A 22,479-nucleotide genomic window follows, 5' to 3' on the forward strand; every position below is an offset into this window, starting at 1 on the left:
GGCAAAAGTTAGAGCGCAAAAGGAGAGGTTAATACTCGAGTGTACCTTAACCCCCGAACTATATAAGGCTTGATTCCCATCTTTGGAATACGTAGAAAACTTCATTCTGAAGTCCAGCCGTAAAACACTTCAAATTTGACTGTGTCCATGTGATGGTTTTGGTCATCTTTGTCTTCTCTGTATCCGAGAGCTCGGTTGTGATCGTCACCTTGAAAACTGGTTACAGTGCGCTGTGGTGCTATTCAAACAAGAGGCAACTTTTCGTTGCCATACAGCGCGCTGTGGTGCCATTCAAATAAGGGGCATCTTTTCGTTGCCATGCAGTGCCGTTCAGACAAGGGGCAATTCTCCTTCGAATCTGAAGTTGTGCATCTCGAGAGTAGGTTCCGTGCTCATTGAGTAGTGGCCGTTTGCAAAAACAATTTTTGAGAATTTTTACTGAGGTTGACTAATTTTCTCAAAAAGTATTTCATTTTTCAAAACTGGACCACTTCTTGGACCCAAAAAAGGAAAATTTTCAGTGCTCATAGCCTGACTTGCATGATTTTAAATCAGAAAATTGAACAAGCATGTTAATCTAACTCTCATTTTGGTCAAAATTGTTTTAGTAGAAAGCCAAAAACAAAAAATGGTCAAAATGATGAACTAGGGGCACAGTTGAGCCAGGTTTTCTGTCTTTTTCCCATTGCCAACATACTCGCCAAGAAGGGCACTCATACCTGCCGGAAAAAGGTACCACTGAAGCTAACCGCAAAGGGGCAGAAAGCTCTCACACCCTCTAAGCAACGAGGTATCGAGCCAAGTGCAAAGCACGAACTGGAATGGATCAAGATATTCCACGCCCTCATCTGGATAGATCTAATCACGTCCAAACTCCCCAGCAGAGCATCGTCAACCGATGTCAGCTGCAGATTTGCTACACACCCAGTTGTAGCGCAACCCCTCTGTGGGAGAAATTCACTGTTGTGAACAAGAACAAGAATATGGTAGAATACCAGAGGCAAGAGCCCACAACTTCCTGCTTATCTATCAACCACCCAGGAGAGGGATAAAACAATGAGAGATTGAAGAATTCAGATATGTGCGCTGAGAGAAAAAGTGAGGAAAAGGGCTTTTTCAGAAAAACAAAGCTTGAGGGCCGAGTGATGTGAGAATCACAAGTGAGAAATGGTAGGAAACAATACCCGAAGAAACTGGCTCCTCGTGCACCGAGAGGTCTCTTGCCTTTATAACACAGCTAAGTGTTGTGTTTGTGTGATTTTGTTTGTTTCGATTCTTGTTTTGAGTCGTTTGAGTGTCAATAGATGTGTTTAGGTTGTTTTACCTTGTTTTTCCTTTGTTGAGTTATGTTTAGGTTGTTCTACCTTTTGTTTTCCGTTGTTGAGTCATTTTGGCTGTGGTCAGTTGTAGGCTCAATACCCGGTTGAGAACCCTTTTCTCATCTCACTTTCAAAAAATCATTTTGTGCTCAGAAGTGCTGTGCCGTTCTCAATATTTGTGCAAAACAGGATTGGTTCTTTCATAAAACTACAGGGTTCAACCCGGGTCATGTGGGAACAGTAAAACCAGGACCTATCTGAAACTATATAGATTTCAGACTACAAAGCAAAAGAAAAGAGGGAAAATTCGAAGCATCTGAGTGTGTTTCAACTTCTGCAAGTTCCGTCATTGCATCCCGTCCGTCCAGAATGAGCTGTGTGTTTAGAATGAGCAGTATACTATTACGGGCTGTGTGTTCAGAATAAACGGAGTACTGTGTTATGAGCTGTATGTTCAAAATAAACTGAGTACTATGTTATGAGCAGTGTGTTCGGAATGAGCAGTGTGTCATACGAGCTATAAGTTCAAAGTGAATAGAATACTGTGTTGATTGTTTCAGAGCCAGGATGGCAATCAGAAGTGCTCTCCTTGAGGACCATTCCCCATCAGAATAGAGCGGTTTACCGCCACTCATTCCATGAGGTGCTTTCTAAAGTGCCGCTTTGTTTGTTTATTGCATTCCCTAAACATCATGCTCTACATTGCTTGTAACATGCGTCGTATCATCGCACTTATTGCATTTATTTGCATCTTGTGTTATCTTGTATCGTTTATCCTTTTACACTGAGCAGGATTTAGGATCGTTGCCCTCCGGGGCTTTCTCAGGTTGCGTTGTGCGTGCACCTGGGCGATTGTTTTCGGTCCTCTTCTCACGTTTTCAGCGTGGTTAGAGTGTTCCTTTCCTTACACGATTTCAGCGTGTTTGGAATTCATCTTAACTTGCATTGTTATGCACGCTCCTTTTCGAAACACCAGGATATGTCTCTGTGTTTCTCCCTCTTTGGTTAAGAGCATCTGGAATACGTTCCAATGCTTGAGCCATTTCGAAACATCGGGATACGTCCCTATGTTTCTCTTTTTTTTTTGAAACACCGGGATACGTCCCTATGTTTCTCCCTTTTCGGTTAAGAGCATCTGGAATACGTTCCAATGCTTGAGCCATTCCGAAACACCGAGATACGTCCATATGTTTCTCCTTCCTTTTGAAACACCGGGATACGTCCCTATGTTTCTCCCTTTTCGGTTAAGAGCATCTGGAATACGTTCCAATTCTTGAGCCATTCCGAAACACCGGGATATGTCCCTATATTTTTCCATCTTTTCGAAACACCGGGATACGTCCCTATGTTTTTCTTTCTTTTCGAAACACCGGGATACGTCCCTATGTTTCTCCCTTTTCGGTTAAGAGCATCTGGAATACATTCCAATGCTTGAGCCATTCCGAAACACCAGGATACGTCCCTATGTTTTTTCTTCTTTTTGAAACACCGGGATATGTCCCTATGTTTCTCCATTTTCGGTTAAGAGCATTTGGAATACGTTCCAATGCTTGAGCCATTTCGAAACACTGGGATATGTCCCTATGTTTCTCCCCTCCCACCTGCATTGTCATGCACACTTTATCTGCATTGTCATGCATCCCCTTCGAATTGTTATGCGTCATACTTAGGTTACATTGTCATGCATCCCTCGACTTGCGTCATTACGCACTTTTCACTTGCATTGCTATGCATATTCCTAACAATATTGTACCTATTAAGTTTCTCTCTTTTGCAGGCACAATATTGTATGTACGGTTCATTTGAAGCTGGCACGACCAGACGAACCGGACAGGTATTGTATGTACTCCGCGTGAGACGTAGCGAGAATTGTATAATCCTCTTACATTCTTATTGCATGAAATGTAGTTTGATTTGCATTCTTGCTTAAAATTGTTGCATTTATTATGTATATTTGCTTCATTACAGCTGTCTTTGCATGATCATAAGTTATGTTCGGCTTTTTACATTATCACTTGCATTTTGCCCCTGCCTGCGGGCATATTTCTTTGTTATCTTGCATGTTTGTCTAAGTCTTCGACCTTGTCAAAAATGGGTCATCTCTAGGCTTTCACATTCACTCCCGTCACTTATAAATTTCGAGTTCTGTCAAAGAGGGGCAACTATAGACACCCCATTTTTGACCAACCTTAAGATTTAGACGTCATCGATTGAGCGCTCGGTGATCGCGCATGTTGTGCTCGTTCTGAGGTTTCGGAGTTTCGGCTGAGAGCCTTACCTCCGGATCTCAGGACTCTTTTGTGCTTTGTCTCGGTTTGCGAACCAAATTCTGTTTTCTCTTTTCGAAGGGAGGGAAAGGTCTCGTAGACCATCTCTCAATGGCCGTAGGCTACTTTTCGTGGTCGTAGACCACTGTTCCCGTTTGGAGACCAGTTTCCGATTTTTGGAGCCGTCGGCCGTGTGCCTCGGTTCGGGACCGCTTAACTTTCTCTGTTTAGCACGGTTTTTGGAGAGCTTGAACATTTTGAACCTTCGTTTTAGCTTCTTGAGGAAGCTTGAACCTTTTGAACCTTCGTTAAGCTTGAACCTTTTGAACCCTTATTTTAGCTTCTTGAGGAACTTTGAACCTCTTGAACCTTTACTCTAGCTTCTCCAAAAAGCTTGAACCTTTTGCTCTACCTTCTCCAAGAAGCTTGAACCTTTGCTCTAACTTCTCCAAGAAGCTTGAACCTTTTGCTCTAGCTTCTCCAAGAAACTTGAACCCTCTTGTTTCTCTATAAGAGAGGGCCTCCCTCTCCTTTAGAGAGGTTGAAAAAAATTTATCTAAGAAAAAGCACATATATCTCTCTATATCTCTACATTCTAAACTTAGAAAGGGTGTTTGTTCTTGGCTTTTAACACCACACCTCATAGCCACACACCTCCACCATTGATCTAAGGTTCTTGGAGGGTCTTGAGAGGTCTCAAAGAGCTGGTTTTTGGTCCAAGAAGCTGCTGGTTTTGCTGAAGCTACAAGGGTAACACACTATTTCCTCTTTTAAGCTTTATTTTGCTCCATCTTTTAGCCATACTTGAAAGCATATTTGAGCTTTAGTGTAAACTGAAAAAAGTCTTGTTTTGAGGTTCTTTTCATGTTTGTTTAAGGTCACTTTGTTGTTGGGGGTCATCTACCCCCTTGTCTGCTTCATTTTACCTTGTTTTGAGCCATGCCTTAGAGCATTTGTGTTGGCCTTTGTTTGGCCTTTTAGCCACTGAAATCCAATGAATTTTCAGTGGCTAGCATACTATTTTGAGTGCCAAAATCAGAGAGGGGTGACCCTCTCTCTCCTTGTTTTGTTTTCTAGCATTTTTGGCCTTACAAAGGAGCCCTTATTTGCATGCTTCCAAGCCATGTTTCAAGCCATTTTTGATGAGTTTTAGGACCTGCATAGGCTCTGTCTAGAGCTTGTTTTGCCATATTGGATGTCCATCTTGCATGTGTAGAATAACCCACTTTATAGCATATCAAAGGAGCATCTCATTCTTGCATGCATTAACCATGTTTCAGTGGGTTTTTGGGCTTTATTTGGCATGTCATACCTCTGAATTTTTCTGGTTTAGTGGCATCTTGATTGCCTCACATGCTTGTAGTGCAAATCATCTTTACTAGCTTCCATTGCATGCTATTTTGGCCTTTGATTCTAGCACTTTTCAGCCATGCCTTAAACTGATTTTGTGCATATTTTGGACTACCTTAGCTCTATTTTTAGGCCTCATGGTTGAATGATGTTTGCTATGCATGGTTGTAGTTCAATACCCTTGCCTAGCTTTGAGTTTTGAAGCCTATTGCATGCGTATTTTGAGGTGTTTCCATGTTTTGGCATCATTGTGAATCATATTTCAGAGCTTATATGTATGTCATATTCCCATATTTTCCACTCTTTAAATGTGTTTGAGAGTTATGCATGAATACCTCATTTTTGGACCATTGCATGAGCTTCATTTCCATGCTTTGTAAGCCATCATTTTAGTCCATATTTGCTATTGTTCTAGCTTGCATAGGGATTTTTTGGGGCTAGTTTGGCCATTTGAGTATTGCTTTGCATGCCTATAGTGTAATCCACTTCACTAGTTTCGATGTTTGGGTTATCTAGCATGCATTGTGTGAGGTGTTTGCATGATTCGGGACCATCTTGCATGTCATTTCAGAGCTGGAAAATATGTGATTGTATGCCATATTTCATGCTTACCATGCTTTGGTAGAGTTGCACTTTGTGCCTTAGGTTTGGTCCCTTGCATTTGTGCATGTTTACATGTGTGTTGTTGCTTTGTTTTCATCATGTTTGGCCACTGATTTGGGTGTGGTCGAGGCCCATCCATCTTGGTTTAAATCCATCTTGCATTGTGTATGCCATATAATCCATGTTGTTGCATGTTCGATCATTGCATTGAGTATGCCTCGTTCATAACATCGCGTATGTTAGTGCATTGTGTATGCATGCCATATAATCCATGTGCATTGAGTATGCCATTGATTAGTTCATAGCATTGTGTATGCCATTTGCGTGCTTGCATGTCATCCTTTGTATGTTTACATCACGTAGTCGCATTACATTTAGGATTGCATACTAGAGGTGCATTTTGTACATGCCATGCCATTCTATTTGTTGCATTGTGTTTGGAGTAGGGTTTAGTCCAAACACTGGAAACGAGGAATGTTTCATACTCCAAGCGATCAAACATGCCTCGATTCCCGATCACCGACACTCTTGACCATCCATGATGGAGTTGTTGATTTTAGTTGTTTATATGTGCATTCATGTCCCATTGAGTCGTGCAATCTGACTCCTCGGCCATCATGCATCGAGATGCATGATTGGTAGCACGAGGATTGAGGACTACACTCCCTGGAGCTTGTGCAATGATAGGGAGAGTGGTCATGCACACATATGTTGAAAATACTTTGCCATGCCCCTTTCTCGCTCTCTGTTGCGGCAAACCAGAAACCAACAGCAAAAAACTGGTCAGTAGCCTTCTGGAGCTTTGTACACTGTTCTGGGACCAGTTGCAAACAGAGGCAAATCGGGGCATCACGATGGATTTCCCGACAAGGCGACTTGAGCATGCATGCATCCCTATCATTCGGAACAGAGCTGAGGCAGTCCATTTTGTTTAATTTGCATGCTAGTTTCCTTACTTACTTAGTTAATTCGTTAATTAATTAATGTTGTGTAATAATTAGTTTAATTAGCTTAGATTAGCTAGTTTATTCTGTACTATTCATTCGGACCCTCCGCGAGAGGGCGAACTTTGTAATAAGTGTGCGTGTGTGTGATGCATGTCTTCCAACCTCACGTCTTTCTTCATTTTATTTACCAGCTTATGATGGTTAGTTTTAGGGCATGTTTCAATTAGCATCTATATGTTCGCATGCTTGCATTCATTCATCTGTATTGCATGCACCGGGCTCGGCACGTCATTCTAACTGCATTGTATTTCAATTCCAAGTTGAATACATGTATCGATTGTTGCATCTCATATGCCATCTTAGAATAGCCGAGCCTATTGTAGTTGCATTCTTGCATGTGTTGCATTAGGCATCTCAGCATAGTTAGGATTCATGCATGTTTTCTAATTAGTTTCTTTCTTTAGCTCGGAGTACTCGGTAAGTGTTCATGCTCTAGCATCCTTACATGCGTGTGAGTGACTGCCATGATAGCATGTTTACCATGAGGCTAACTGCTTATGTGATATAACTGCCTGAATGCCTGTGTGTGAAGGTTGGGTTGCTTGAATTGGAATAATTCGTCGAAACCCGTGTTTTAGCCTACTTACGAGTAGCAAACTTCAATCCATTTTCAAAACAAACGGATATGCGATGCTTTGTTCTAACTTAGGCAATCTAGTCTATACTTGTATGTTGTGCGCATCACATAGTAATTCTAGGTTAATAACCGAAATATGTGCACATCTGTTTTCAAAAATAACATATCATGGTTAGTAGAGGCCGATCTTTGATCGGGCGAGCGGGGGTGCTCACGAAGTGACCTTCCCCAATCGTACCCAAGTTCCCGAGCCGAGGTAACTTTGGTGATGACGGACACGTGACCTTAGGCACGAGTCAGGGTTTCCTAGATTCCCCCAAAATATAATATTTAGGTGGCGACTCTATATCTGGCAAAGTAGTCCATGTTTGGCACTTCTTTCTAAAAATCAGTTTTTCAAAACGATTTGCCAGATTTGGACTCTTTGGTGATTTATTAGTCTTGTATTGCACTTTGCGAGATCAGATTAAGAACCGCGACATGGAGTCCGAACTGTAGTAAGCCCAATGAACAAAACGGGATTTTTCCCGAGACGTTCGGGCGCGTCTACACTATCGCACTCGTTCACTTTGTGCATTTGTCGCACTCGTTCACTTCATGCATCTATCGTACCCTTTCACATTGTGCATTTATCCCATAAATCTTATTGCCTTATGCATCTATCGCACGATCTCATGCTTTCTGCATCCATCGTAGTATCTCGAGGTGTGTGAAAGCACAACCCTGAGCAGTTTTTTCTCCTCTTCACGTTTTCGGCATGGTTAAAGTGTGTTTTTATTTCTTTCCACGTGGAACAAGGTTGGACTTCTTTTGTTATTACTTATTGCATCATATTCCATGATCACGGGGTTTCAAAAAACTGGCTTCACAAAGCGTGTGAGTCCAGCTATATATTCTTTGTGGATATCATTTACATCTTGCCCGTAAACTACGTTAGTTTGATTCCATGCAAAGGGATACGCACGCAACTTTCGAGCTCAACCAATTTAATTTATGTCTTGATTGTTTGCCCAAGTCTTACATCTTTGTCAAAATGGGTCGTCTCTGGGTTTTGACATTCACTCAAGTCATTGCAAGACTTCGAGCTCTATCAAAGAGAGGCAACTATATACACTCCATTTTTGACCGCCCTTACAACTTGGGCACCGCCGATTGATCACCTAATAATGAATTTACACGCTTGTCCAAATACTCGACTTCCTCAGCAAGAAATCTCAGTTTTGAGCCTCAGAAACCTAAAAACCTTCTGCCTTGTTTTTGGACCAAAAGAGTAGTTTTTCAAGCTTGACCATCTAGGGGTTTGCAGACCCACTAGTGGCCTGCCGGCCACTATTAGTGTACGGCTGCCTCCTTTTAGTGGCCTGCCGACCACTTGTATCAAAAACCAGATCTTTTTACCAGCTGTGCCATCTATCTCCACAGATGCATGCACTACACCAACTGTGTCTATATGGATATTTTCAAGATAGTCTCATATATTTCTATATATAGATGACTCACTCTCAAAAATTAGGTTAGAAAGATTTGTGGAAAAAAATCTTGGAAAATATTTCTCTATCTACATTTCTCTTTTTTTTTCCTTGCAACTTCTATGCCCTTTGCCTAAACACTCTAAACCAAACCTTCAGGGTTCTTCGCTGAGGTGTTTGAGCTTGCATTTTAGCTTTTGATGGTGTGAAATTTGTGGTTTGTAATTCAAAGGATCACTCATCTTCAAGAGGTATACATTCTAGCTCTTTTGTACCATTTCTTCCATATTTTTTCTTACAGTTTTTGGTTTTTTTTTACCTGTATTTGTGGGTTGAAACTTGTGGTGTAAAGCCATTAAGGATAGAGGAGTGGACCACCCCTCTTTAAACCTTGTCTTCTAGGCTTTTATCCTTGTGTTTCCCACATTTTCATTATCTTTTTTGAGCTTTTAACCACTGATTTTTAGAGATTTTTCAGAGGCTAAAATGTGATTTTGAAGTCCCAAAAATGAAGGGGTTAGCTTCTCCTTTTTTGGTTTGTTTTCTAGCTTAATTGCTCCATTATTTTAGCTTGCTTTTGTAGATGTTTTTACCTTAATTTCAGTATTATTTTAGCCTATTTTAGGACTGTTTTAAATTGTTCATGTCATTTATGCTTTGTATTGCATGCTTATAATGTAACGATCCTCACAGGTTTAGTGTTTTAGTCATTAAACACTAACCTATTTGAATTGATAGCATTTATTTCAAGCTTTCCATACTTGTGTTCATCTTCAATCATCTCTGTACTTCTCTCATTTCTTGGTTTCTTCCTTGCTTTGAGAGTCATTTCAAACCGATTGTTTGTTTAAGCTTGAGATAGAGATTGTTATGGTTAATGGTTTAATCTCTTCGGAGGTTCATTACCAACGGCATGACATCTCTCTCATACCCAAAACAACCCTTTGTTTGAAACTTCTTTCCGTTAGTGGACTTAATCTTTATTATTGGACTAAAAAGCTTAAGGAATAGAAAGGTAATTAAAAGATGTATTAAAATTGAAATAAAATTGAGCAAGATAATAAAATGGTTTGGGTTTAATTAGAGGTTAATTGAACCCATTGAGTCTTGAGTCGTTTCATACTTGTTAGTGATGAAAACGGTTCAAGAGTCAGTGTCAACCATTTCCCTGGATCAATATCATAATAGGGAGGAGGTTCATGGGTCTTTCATTGTGTATTTATTGAGATTGTATCTCTTGGTTCACAAGTCATCACGCAATGAATTTACGTCGATTGATGGCTTGCGAATCAAGCCTACTCCTCCGTTGAGTTATTTGATTATAGGAGAGGCACGGTGGATAGACATCTCTTGAAAATGCTCTGTTTATGCTCTGTTTGTGCTCTGTTTGTTATTTGCTGCAGCAAGGTAGTACCACAAACTCGTGGCTAGTCGGCCACTTTTTTTTGTACGGTCGTCCACCACTTCTAGCCAATCGACCACCTTTTTCAGTTAGGTGGTGTCCCATTTTCCTGCAGAACAGAGCAGAGGCTGAGATGAAAACGGTGCAATTTTCTAACTGCAAAACAGAACCCTTTTGGCAACAAAATAGAGGCATTTTTTAACGGAAACCGCCTTCATGCATGAACATTCCTTACTTCTTTGGGCTGATTAGTTATAGTACTTAATTACTTAGCTAAATTAATCCTATAGTGTAACTACTTAGTTAGTCCTTTATATTATTATATTTGTGTTGTAATTAATTAATTAACATAGCTAGTTAATTTTGTGTTGTATTCATTTAATTAGCTAGGATAGTTTGTTAAATTCGGTGTTGTAATAGTTAGTTAAGTAGCTTAACTAATTCATTTATTCAAACCCTCTTGTACGAGGGCCAATTTGTACTAATTAGCTAGTATAGTTAATTTATTTCATTTGGTTTGTAATAGTTAGTTAATTCATAGTAATTAGCTAGGGCATTTATTCAGACCCTCTTATGTGAGGGCAAATTGTAATAATGCGTATATATCTTCCAACCTCATGTCCTTTTTCCTTTTATTTACCCGCTTATAATGGATAGCATAGAGCGTCATATTTCGTTTAGCATTTCCCATGTATAAAGCATTCATTTGTCTTGCATGCATTAGGCTCGGCGCATCATTCTAACCCACATTGTTATTTATTACTTCTTTGAAAACGTGCTCAAATCGCATGCTATTAAATTAATTCACATGTCATGTTAGTAGCCGAGCCGATTTAAATTACATATCCCATGTGTTGCATTAATCATGTTGCATTATTTAGGAGCATGCATGTTCTAATTCTTTTGCTTTGTTTGGCTTCCCTTGGAGTACTAGGTGAACATTTATTGCTTGAGCATATCGCATGTGTGTGATTGTTGCCACGTCAAGCATGAATACCATGAGGCTAAGTACTTAATTGATATAACTGTTTGAATGCCTGTGGATGAGGGCTAAATGCTTAACTTGAAATAATTTGCTTGATGTACATACGAGCCCACTTTTTCAAGTGGTACGTATTCAAATAATTTTCAAACAAACATGAAATCAAAGTATTCAAATTTTTGCAAATTAGTCTATACTTGTGTGTGTCACATAGTAATGCTAGCCTAAATAATCAGAGCAAGAGCATATAATATAAATAAGAATCACAAGATGATTAGCAGAGGTCGATCTTTGATCGGGCGAGTGGGGTGCTCAATTCATGACCTTCCTCTCTCGTACTTAAGTTCCTGAGCTGAGACACTTTGGTGATGACGGACACGTGGCCTTTGGCATGAGTCATGGGTTTCCTAAATTTTTCAAAAACATTTAGGTGGCGACTCTGTAATCTGGCAAAATAGTCCATTTTTGACATTTTTTATTCGAAATCAATTTTTCAAAAGATTTGTTGGATTTGGACTCTTTTGTGTTTATCTATTTCACATTGCACTTATGAGATCAGATTCAGAACCATGGGAGTTTGAACTGTAGGGCTATCGTATCCAAAAGAAGCATGAAAAGCAAGCTACAGAAGGTCACTTACCCACAGAGCCATATCCCAGGGATACTGGTAGCCATACATGCAGAAGAATTCTAAAGCCTATGTCCGGAAGTATGAGAAAAGGTTTGCACCTTTGATACATCAGCCAACAGCAGATCTAAACCTAGTGTCCAGCCCTTGGCTGTTTGCCCAATGGGGCATGGACCTGGTGAGACCACTGCCCCAAGTAATTGGGCAGAGAAAGTTCTTGCTCGTAGCCACAGACTACTTTACAAAGTGGGTAGAGGTTGAACCTCTTGCGAAGATTTGAGATATTAATGTGAAGCACTTTATATGGAAGAACATAATCACTAGGTTTGGGATCCCAAGGGCCATTATAGCAAGATAAGAGCACCCAATTTGACAGTAAGCAGATCAAAAGTTTCTGTACAAAGTATAAGATCAAAAACTATTATTCTACCCCCAACTTTCCCCAATGTAATGGACAGGCAGAGACATCCAACAAGACCATCTTGGATGGGATTAAGAAGAGGCTGGAAGTAGCCAAGGAAAAGTAGCTGGAAGAATTGCCCAATGTGTTGTGGGCATATCGGACTACACCGAAAAGATCAATTGGGGAGTCTCCTTGCACTATAGCATATGGCACTAAAGCAATCATCCCACTAGAGGTTGGCATCCCTAGAATCAAAACCCAGGGAGAGGACAATGGAACCAACGAGGCATTCCTTGCTCGAGATCTAAATCTGTTAGAAGAAAGAAGGGAAAGAGTAGCAATTCGGCTGGGGGCATACCAACAGCAGCTTGCTAGGGCTTACAACAGGAAGATCAACCCAAGGGAGTTCAAGATTGGGACCTCGTCCTAAGAAAAGTCGTCAATAATAAGAAGGATCCTAGGGAGGGTAAGCTTGGCCCAAATTGGGAAGAGCCTTATCGAATTATCTCGGTTGCCAGCAATGGAGCATATCGGCTTGAAGACACTGATGGCAAGGAGTTTCCAAGACCCTGGAACACTTACAATTTAAAATTTTTCTACCATTAGATTTTGTTTTTTGTTTTTTTTTGTTTTTAGTTTTATGTAGTTAGCCGAAGTCTTAATAAAATGCTAGCTTGATTTTGTTTTTATTATTGGTGAAAAACTTGTGCAATAAGACTGAAAAATTCTTATGACGATGTTCCCATGGTGAACATGACGAATAACTTAGACTTATCACATGGTAGAGTTGAATTATACTTACCATATGATAGAGTTAAACTAAGTTGGCGATGTTTCCGAATGAAACATGATGAATAACTTAGACTCATCACATGGTAAAGTTGAAATTTATTTACCATATGATAGAGTTGAACTAAGTTAGCGATGTTTCCGAATGAAACATGACGAATAACTTAGACTTATCACATAGTAGAGTGGAAATTTACATACCATATGATAGAGTTGAACTAAGTTAGCGATATTTTCTGAATTAGACTTATTATATGGTAGAGTTGAATTATACTAACCATATGATAGAGTTAAACTAAGTTTGATCTAATTAGATTAACAGAGACACTGAGATAGAAAACCTCGGGTAAGCTTTATTTGAATCAGACTTCGACAAAAATTGGAGTTACATGCTTAATGTGAACTTAAGAGAGACTTAGGTTCACATTAGGTGGCAGGAAGTAGGAATGGAAAAAAAGCATAACACTTGTAAAATTTTCTAAAATTTTAGATGGAAGTTATCTGAGATCATTGAAAGGTGGAACTATCCAAGACGAATTAATTTGAGATGGGAGTACTGCTATGTACCCGAAGTATATTTATCCAAGATACCCAACCAAGGTTCTAGACTTGGAAGGGTGAAGCCTTCCAGAAGATAGCAAGTACAAGTAAAGAGACAACACTTGTAAAAATATTTTAAAATATTTTTAAGTGTTTGCCGAGAAAAACAGTAAAGTTTTTATCTGAGGTGATTGGAACATTCTACCCTGAGATATGAGTGTATCCGAGGTCTAGGGACCTAAGATAAGGATCCAAGTTGCACTTAGAAGAATTGCAAAAATATTCTAAGTATAGAAACATACAAGGCTGTAAATCAAAGCATAAACACTTAGAAAGAAAAGTAAAGCATGCATTCAGAAGATGGAACTTGTTCAAAGACAAAAAGGCATTTCGGCCTAGCAAACAAAAAGACTTGTTCAAATCACAATGGCAGAGGGCACATCGGCCAAAATGAAACTAATATTTTTCAAAACAACCAAAAGATTACATTGTTCAGGACAGTTCAGAGTAACAAGTATAGAAAAAATCCTAAGTCCTAGAAACATTGGCGTTGATCTCGAATTGCTCAACCTCGGCTGTTGGCGCTGTGTCAGCCTCGGCTGGCAATACTGCCTTATTCTCTGCCATTATCTTGGCGTCTATTTCAAGCAATGTTTGGTCCAAGCTCTTCCCGACAGCCTGGACCTTAGCCTCAAAGGTTGTCTTTTTAGGAGAGGCACTCTTGGAAACCTCATCATCCTCCTCGTCCTGAGTCAATTCTAGGACTTGATCATTCAGAGTGGAAGACTTGGCCCTAGTAGTAGCCTCCACCTCATAATCAACCTCTTCATCGGCTTCCTCTTCGTCAGTCGACTTTTTAGAAGTAGAAGGGAAAGGCACACTGAGCTGGCCAATGTCTCTAAGAGGGGAGTCCATAGGGACAGATAGTTTGTTGAACGCCGTCGTCCAGCCGAGGTAGTAACCTCTGTTACAAGCCAGATTGACTTGCTCTTTGTAGTAATCACGAATGGCAGCTTGGCCCTCTTCATAGGCCTTCTTATCAGTCGACTTAACCTCAACCTCCTTTGATTTAATGGCCTTCTTGAGCTTGGCCTCAAACTCTGCTGCCCTAGCCTTGGCAGCCTCAACATCGGCCTTGGCAGCTTCGACAATGGCCTTAGTAGCTTCGACTTTAGCCTCACCTTAGTCTTGAGTAGCCTTGGCCTGATCCAATAGGTTTCAGTTGCTAGCCATGGCATTGTTTAGGAAGGAAAGGAGCTTGTCAGCTTCTTAAGTTTTCTTTACCAACTCTTTCATCGTCATCTCGGTCTTGACCGCATATGAATATGCATATTAGATGGCCTGCAAGGAATGAAATAGATTAGTAAAATTTTGGCTAAGTGTTGAAAAACTTTAAAATATGAAATAGGAAACTTACCAAGATGGAATGTTGCATCATAAGGCCAAAGTTCTCGTACACGTAGAGATCGGCTATATGATTCATGTCAACTGGAAGAAGCATGCACGTTCTCAATCACACTGTCGCCGACTATCAAAGGTCGATCTCCAACCATGACCTCGGGTGCCTAGGTCTAATTGCGGGAGAAGGTGTTGCTACCCTCTGGGTGATCGGACCTCGGTTTCTTTGGGAGTGGGATGTCAAATGTTGCGGCCTTGGCTGGCCTCTTCTCAGAGTGGGCCAGCTTTGATATCGGCACAGAGTCTTTAGGATCCTTCTCAGATTCATTAGGGAACCTGAGTTACTGTGGCCTTGGCCTTGGCCTTCTTCAGTCTTTATGGCTTTGGTTTGGATTGGGATGGAGATGAAGAAGACTAGATGGATACAACCCCAAGTATGTTGGCAAGGAGTTCTTTAACAACAGCTGGTTTGCGGCCCATCTCGTCGACTATTGAAGCGACGGTAACCTTGGTACCGAAGTGGATCGCAAGAAGGGCAATGGGAGGGTTTGCTGGATCGTAGGCCGACGCCTCAAATTCTCAGCATTTGCGACTGCGAGTTCTGCTGACAGGAGCGTTTGGGGGAGCTCGGCGTCGATGACGGCACTAAGAATGTGGAATCAACTGGGGGGCAGATGTAGATGGCTAGTCTTCTAGATCCGATATGAAGGCCTGATCTGGCCTTGGTAATGAAGCGACTGATGGAGTTATGGCAGAATGAGGAGTCTTGTTTCGTTTTGGAACGTCGAGCAAAGATGACTTATACGTCGTAATGTAATTAAGCAACAGCGGGCCCTTGCATCTTTGAATAGGGAGATCCAAAAGCTTCTTTAGATCTCGGCTATGAACGTATGATTATCGAAATCCCATCGCTAGTTGAGGAAGAGCTACAAGAGCAAACAACAGACATTAGCACAGGTAAGAGAAATAAATTGACAAGACTCAACAGAAACATAAAAATTACACTTGTACTCAGTGCTTACCCTCATCCTCTCTAAAAACAGCTCGGCGTAGAGGAAAGAGATAAAGATCGTCATGAGGGGCGAACTCCCAATTGCTCGAGAGAATTAGGTAATCATCTCCAGCACCCTTGTTAGAGTCAGAAAGGTCAGCTATAAGTTTGAAGGCAGTAGATCTGGGCTTGAGGTAGTATATGTAACCTTTGTCAGACTTCAAGCCACACATGGTATAACAAAATTAGATGTCGGCTAGTGTAATCCTAGCTTTTTCTCAGCGTGCCAGTTCGATTATGCCATTGATAACCCTATATGAGTTCATGGCTAACTGCGTAGGGTTAAGTTTGTAGTAATGAAGGATTTCTCGGAAAAGGATGTCTAGGGAAAACTGAAGTCCACACTTAACGAATGCAACTACGGGGAAAGACATGGAGTCTCCATCAGGCATGATAGAGTCCTTCTTCCCAGCCAACCTGATTTGAACGTCGGCTGGGATGGAGAACTCTTAACGAAAGTACTCTAGTTTGGCCAGGGTATCTACCCTCCACCTCGACCTTCCCATGATGTCGGCTTAAAGTGTCTTGTGCTAGATTTCAGGAAAAAGACACTGGTTGGGGTTTGAGAACCTCTACTAGACCCTAAATAGGCTCTAGGGAAAGGATATTGAAGATCTAAAGGAAAACTTGTTTCAATTTTTCCTAAGTGTATGGTTTCTAAGCAAATCCCAAACCTAGAAATCTATGCAAATGAACAATATTCGAGGGTAAGAATTTGGAAAAAAACACCAAGGAAACATGATTCAGAAACAAGAAAAGATAGAAAACAGATACACTGAGCAAAAAGATTTGATGCGTGCAAAGGTAATGTGCGAGAACCACAAGAAATGCAAATAACACTCAAGAAAACACATAAACAAAACAATCAAAGGCAATGACAGATTAAGGCCTTTAATGGCCACACAAAGATGATTTCAAATATAGCACAGAGCAACATATAAAATATTGGGGCAAATCGCAAATTTACAAATTCAAGGGCAATACAAGATATAGTATAAGTATATAGCAAATTCGAAGAGGAAATATACTAAAGAACAGTAGAAAACTACAATTAAAAAGAAGAAATTGAGGACTTACTGAATAGGGCCAAGAATGAGGATGTTGAAGTAGATATCATCGGAGCTGACAACAACAGTAAGTGGATCAGAATAAGGAGCGCAAGAACGGGTACAAAGAGCTCATGAACGCAACAATGAAGGTTTGGAGTTTTAGAGAGAGAAAATCTGGGACAAAGGAGGAAATCAAGTTTGCAAAAGTGAAGAGGCAATGAGTGAGAGAGAGAGAGAGAGAGAGAGTTTTGTTAAAAATACGAAAGGGCGACAAAGCGTATTGAGTTTCCTTGGACGACGTACTCATCAAGAGGCGTGAGCAGCAACGACGCGACCTGATAGCGCGTATCAGGTATGAACCAACAAGAATGGAACATGTAGAGGAAATGGTTGAAAAGACTGTACATAACAGCTCATGCGCAGTTAGAACTCTTGAAACTCTTGAAGTAATAAGGCAATAACCTCGACTAGAGTAGCGATCTCGGCTAAGATGCTTAAAGAAATTGATTCTTGATTCTTGATTCTTGGTTCTTGGTTCTTGGTTCTTGATCGAATGGGCAACTGAATCTAAGTTGCGTGAAGCCGACAAGTCTTGATCTCGGTCGGAGTAGTATCTAAGTTTTGAGCCGATGTGTTAATTAGACAAACGATGTAGGTTCCATCACCTCAGGTTGCTAGGGTAATGAAACCTATGGGGCAGTTGTAGGGAAGTATTTTGTGAATGACAGCACATGGCTAAGGTGATGCCGAAGTATCAACCGAGGTGCTACGTGGCTTGGTCACGTTGCCGAGATGATCTCGACGAGGCTGAGGTTATCTGCGAAGATACCGGAATCGGAGGTAAACAGATAAGGGACAAGAGTCCTATCTCAGTCTGGATAGAGATAAGGCTCAATGAGAGTTTATCCCTATCCAGCTGAGGGTCCAAGATGAGTATTGAGCCTAAGTCCATTGAAGTGAGGCTTCTAAAGGAGTCAGGTCACTACTAGTTATAAAAACAAAGCACCCTCGTGGGTCAGAGGTAAGTTCTTTCTTATGAGTTTAAGCACAATTTGCTATCTTTGAGAGATATTGATTACTAACTTAATCATCGGAGTGCCCTCGGGTGGACGAACCACTGCCGGGTTCTCATCTTCTTGTACAGGTTGTTAAGCTTAATCTATTCTATCAGTGCTCTCCAGCTGAGTTTCCCATTTGGTTGTGTGGTCAAAAATCAACACCCACAACATCTAAATAACGGCTTGTCTAACATATTGGCAATGTTTTTTTTATTTATCCTACTACTAAGTAATGTTTTGTAATTTCTTATAGTAGGGCATTGAAGTTGTTTTGTATGCTTTGTTTGGTTATTGAATTTGATATTTTAGCTCTTTTTTCATAATTATTTTTCTATATTCGGGGCTGAATTTACTAAATTTAGTTTTATTGTACTCTCTTTGAATTTGATGATTTTATCTCTTAACTCGTGATATTTTGTAATCTTTTTAATTTATTTTATTAAGTAAGGTTTTGCTATATCTCTTGCTGGGGCATTTGGATCAGTGAAGTCATTTTTAATGCTTCGTATGGTTATTGAAATTGATGTTTTTGTTATTTTTCATAATTATTTTGTTATACCTGCGGCTGAATTTACTAAGTTTTGATGTTTGGTATTTTTTTATTATTTTTGGGGGCTGGGCTAAATTTACTAATTTTAACGTTTGGTATTTTTTTTTATTATTTTGGGGGGGCTGAATTATATTGGTTCATACTCTTTAAATTTGATGATTATTTCATCTCTTTCATATTATTTTGTTACACATGGTGGATGACAATTTTTTTGCTTTTTCATTGACTTAGTTTGGGAAATTATCCTTAATTTGATTTTGTTTTGCACAATTAACATGCCTCAAGATACTCTATATTTTTCTAGAATCAAGCACGTACTAAGCCCTAAGCATCTAGTGTATGATTTGTTGAAATTCGACCTGTACTAGGTTTTGGAGTCCATTCACATGTATATAGCTTTTTGTTCTCGTTTATAGGGCACCTCATCTTCAGTTTGCGGATGATTCCATGTTATTTTGTGAGGCACAAGGTGTGGAAGTGGTCAATGGAGGTGTTTGGTGTGGATTATAGGGGTGATTATAGTTGATTTTGATTTGTGAATCTGTGTCAAATTGTTTGGTGCAGCTTCTGCTTACAAATTTTTATGCAGAAATAGCTTAAATAAGTTGAGAAAAATTAATTATTTAGAAATTAGGGAATGGATGCTTTTGATTTCTGCTTTCTGATTATCAACTTTTAACTTACAATAAGTTGCACCAAAGAACACCAATATGAAGAGGATTCTGAGATGTTTTGAACTTGTGTCCAGCTTGAAGATAAACCATCACAAAACTGTGGTTTGTGGGGTGGGTGTGGAGGAAAATCTCTTGGCAGATTTTGCTCATAAACTGAACTATAAGGTTGGGTTGTTACCATTAACATATCTTGGTCTTCCGTTGGGGGCTAATCCTGGGAGGAGGAAAACGTGGAAACTAGTTCTAGACGAAGTTAAAGGTAGACTGGCTGGGTGGAAAAGAAGGATGCTGTTCTTCGCAAGAAGATTGACTCTGGTTAAGTCAGTTTTATCTTGCTTACCTGTGTACTACTTGTCTCTGTTTAGAATACCTAAGGGTGTGGCCAAGGAATTTGAGAGAATTCCAGTAGCTTTTTATGGGGAGGTTCGGATCTTAAGAGGAAAGTACACTTAGTCAAGTGGGAGGAGGTGACTACAAGTATTGGTCAAGGAGGCTTGGGCATTAAATATATGTTACCAAAGGTTGGAAGAAGAAACATTAATTGGAGAATGATCATAGTAATAGATTAAAACATATCTGAAATTGGATCAATGTATGACATTAATTTCTGACAGATAAATGGATATGGACACGAACATTAATATTAGGTGCTTGAGTCAGCAAATCCCACATAGAATTCATCTCTCATTATTTTATTCTTGAATTTATTTTGCTACCCATGCAATTATTTTCAGCTGAATCATCCTATCATGGTAGGATTTTTAGCTTAGCATATAAAACCCTCAAGGGTCATCAACTAGCAAAAAAGTCACTTGCAACAATAGTATGTGTGCACACCATAATAGATGCCTTGTAACCTTCAGCCATTGCCCTCACGCAGTGTCATATATCTCATCTGAAACTTCAACTTCGGGAATACTGGTGGAGGATATTCTACACTTGAAGACAGAAGATGGTGATCAAGAATTATGCTTATTATTTAAATGGTGGCGGAGGTTTGCAGGTGAAACAAAGACATTGTGGAGGAGAGTGATCTGTAGCAAGTATAATCAGGAGGAGTACAGTTGGATGCCTTCTTGTGCTGCTAGTAATAGACTGTCAAGATTATGGTCTGATATAATCTCAGTGCACATTTTCAATCCGGATCTGCTGGAGAGGTTTCCGGTCAATTTTAAAATAATGGTGGGGGATGGTAGTAAGGTAAGGTTTTGGGAAGATAAGTGGTGTGGTTCCTATTGTTTGAAAGAAGATTTTCCCAGATTGTTTAGCCTGTCAAGGGAGAAGAAAGGCTCACTCAGTATGTTTTCTAATCTGAAGGAAACATCAGGGGAGTGGAATATACTACCTAGAAGGGAGTTTTTTGAATGGGAAAGATTGGAAATGCTGCGATTAGCCTCCGTCCTTGAATCTGGCCCTGCAGTTAGCAGGGGAATAGTGGATCAGCCACGATGGGCAGCCAATTCCACAGGTATGTTCTCAATGTCTTCTTTGTACAGCTTTAGTACTGTGGAGGTAGGGTTTATTTCCAGAGCTATTAATTTGATTTGGAATAATGTTCTTCCTCCCAAAGTGCAATTCTTTGGTTGGCTCGCGTGGAAGCATAAGATTAAAACTTCGGTGTTCCTATAAATGATTGGGTTTCTTACGGGAGGTATACCCACCTTGTGTTACTTTTGCAAAAATGAGGAGGAATCAGTGCTTCATGTGCTGCTACATTGCCCCTTTGTGTGGAATGTTTGGTCTTCCTTATTAAAGTGGTGAGGGCTGCAATGGGTTATTCCTGGTACAGTTGCTGGTTTACTGAATTGGTGGGAGGGTGGCAAGCTGAAGAAGCGAGAGAGGAAGATTTGGAGGATTGCCCCTCTTGTTGCCTTGTGGTTTATATGGAAGCTACGAAATGATTGTGTCTTCAATGAGGCTAAAGCTGATGTTTGGGAACTCTCTGACTTGATTAAAACTAGGGTGGCTATTTGGTTGGTATCATCATCAAAGGCATGGCAGTACACGGTCAGTGATTTTATTTATAGTGTTAACCAGATTTGAGTATGTATTTGGGGGGGGGGGGGTTTAAGAAATCTGTTGGCAGCTGTGGTGTTTTTGCTGTGCTGGGCAGGGGTGGTTGTGTTGTTAGGAGTTGTGGTTTGTCTGTTTGAGTCTCTGTGTTTCTTTGTTTCATTTGTTGTTGTTGGTACCTTACCAACTTGGTCTTGAGCCTGCAGATGATTGTGTGGTCCTCTTGGGATTAGGATGGATTATTATGATGTGTTGCTCATTGGCCTTCTTTATTGATGTATTCTCTCATGTATGTCACACTAGTTTCATCAATAAGGTGTTTTATTTTGCTGATCCAAAAAACCTAATGTTTGTTATATTGGTTTTCAACATAATACCAGAGAATTTTGATAGCTCTTATTTTCTAGCACATGTGAGTGATTCTTTTGAGTGTTTTCAATGAAAAACTGTCAAAACTTGTCATGGCATTGTCCCATCTCTTTTAGCCGTTGTGTTTCTATCTATTGTTCATGGATAACCCCAATCTGAATGAGTTGCCGGCTTCTTTGCCGGAAACAGTTACTCTTGCCTAGTTCTTGGCGCTCTGCCCCCCTTGTATATCATTCAGGGTGGGGCAGGACCCTTCTTCTTTCCGATTCTGTTAGTGATTAGTGATCCCGAATCGAGCCTGATGCCTAGCTGGGATTATTGCGATGTGCTCAAATCGCCGGAAGGAAGCATCATATTAGTGAGAAAGGGCACGAAGTTGGCAATAAGGAGGGCCTTGATAGACAAGATTATCCCCAAGCTAAGACCCCCGGCGCAGCCCATCTTTATCAAAATGAAAGAGAGGGCGTGCCCCCCCAAAAGGAGCCCCACTTTGGAAAGCATATATACTATGGAGATCGTGCCGAGGAGCTTTGAGGTGGTGAAGCAGTTCAATGGAGATTTACTGGATCAGGCCATGTTCATGGAGCGCCTGGATGATCTCAGAGATAGGTTAACTGGGGTTGGTTGTAAGTTCTTTCATCTGTGTCTTGTAATAATTCGGTTTGCTTAGTGAATTTTTGTTGAGGTGTAGGGACAGTGGCTTTTCCTCCATGCAGAGTTTTCCTTTAGTGTTTCTATGATATATCGTTGTGTTCTATTTTGCATGCATTATTACTGTGATTTGTACGATCAACTCTAACAATATATTGGACAGACTTTTGACCAGTAAATTGAAAAGATAATAATTCGCTTTTTCATGATTGACCTAACCCCCTCTAGGCACAATAGCTATTGACGCCAATATTTCAGAAGACACTATAAGAAGAGGCAAAAGATTACTTGTTGAGCAGCAAAGACTTAAACGGCTAGTGATTTCTAGAG

This window comes from Camellia sinensis, chromosome 14, assembly GCF_055761805.1.
Source record: "Camellia sinensis isolate YWXY chromosome 14, ASM5576180v1, whole genome shotgun sequence".
NCBI lineage: Eukaryota > Viridiplantae > Streptophyta > Magnoliopsida > Ericales > Theaceae > Camellia > Camellia sinensis.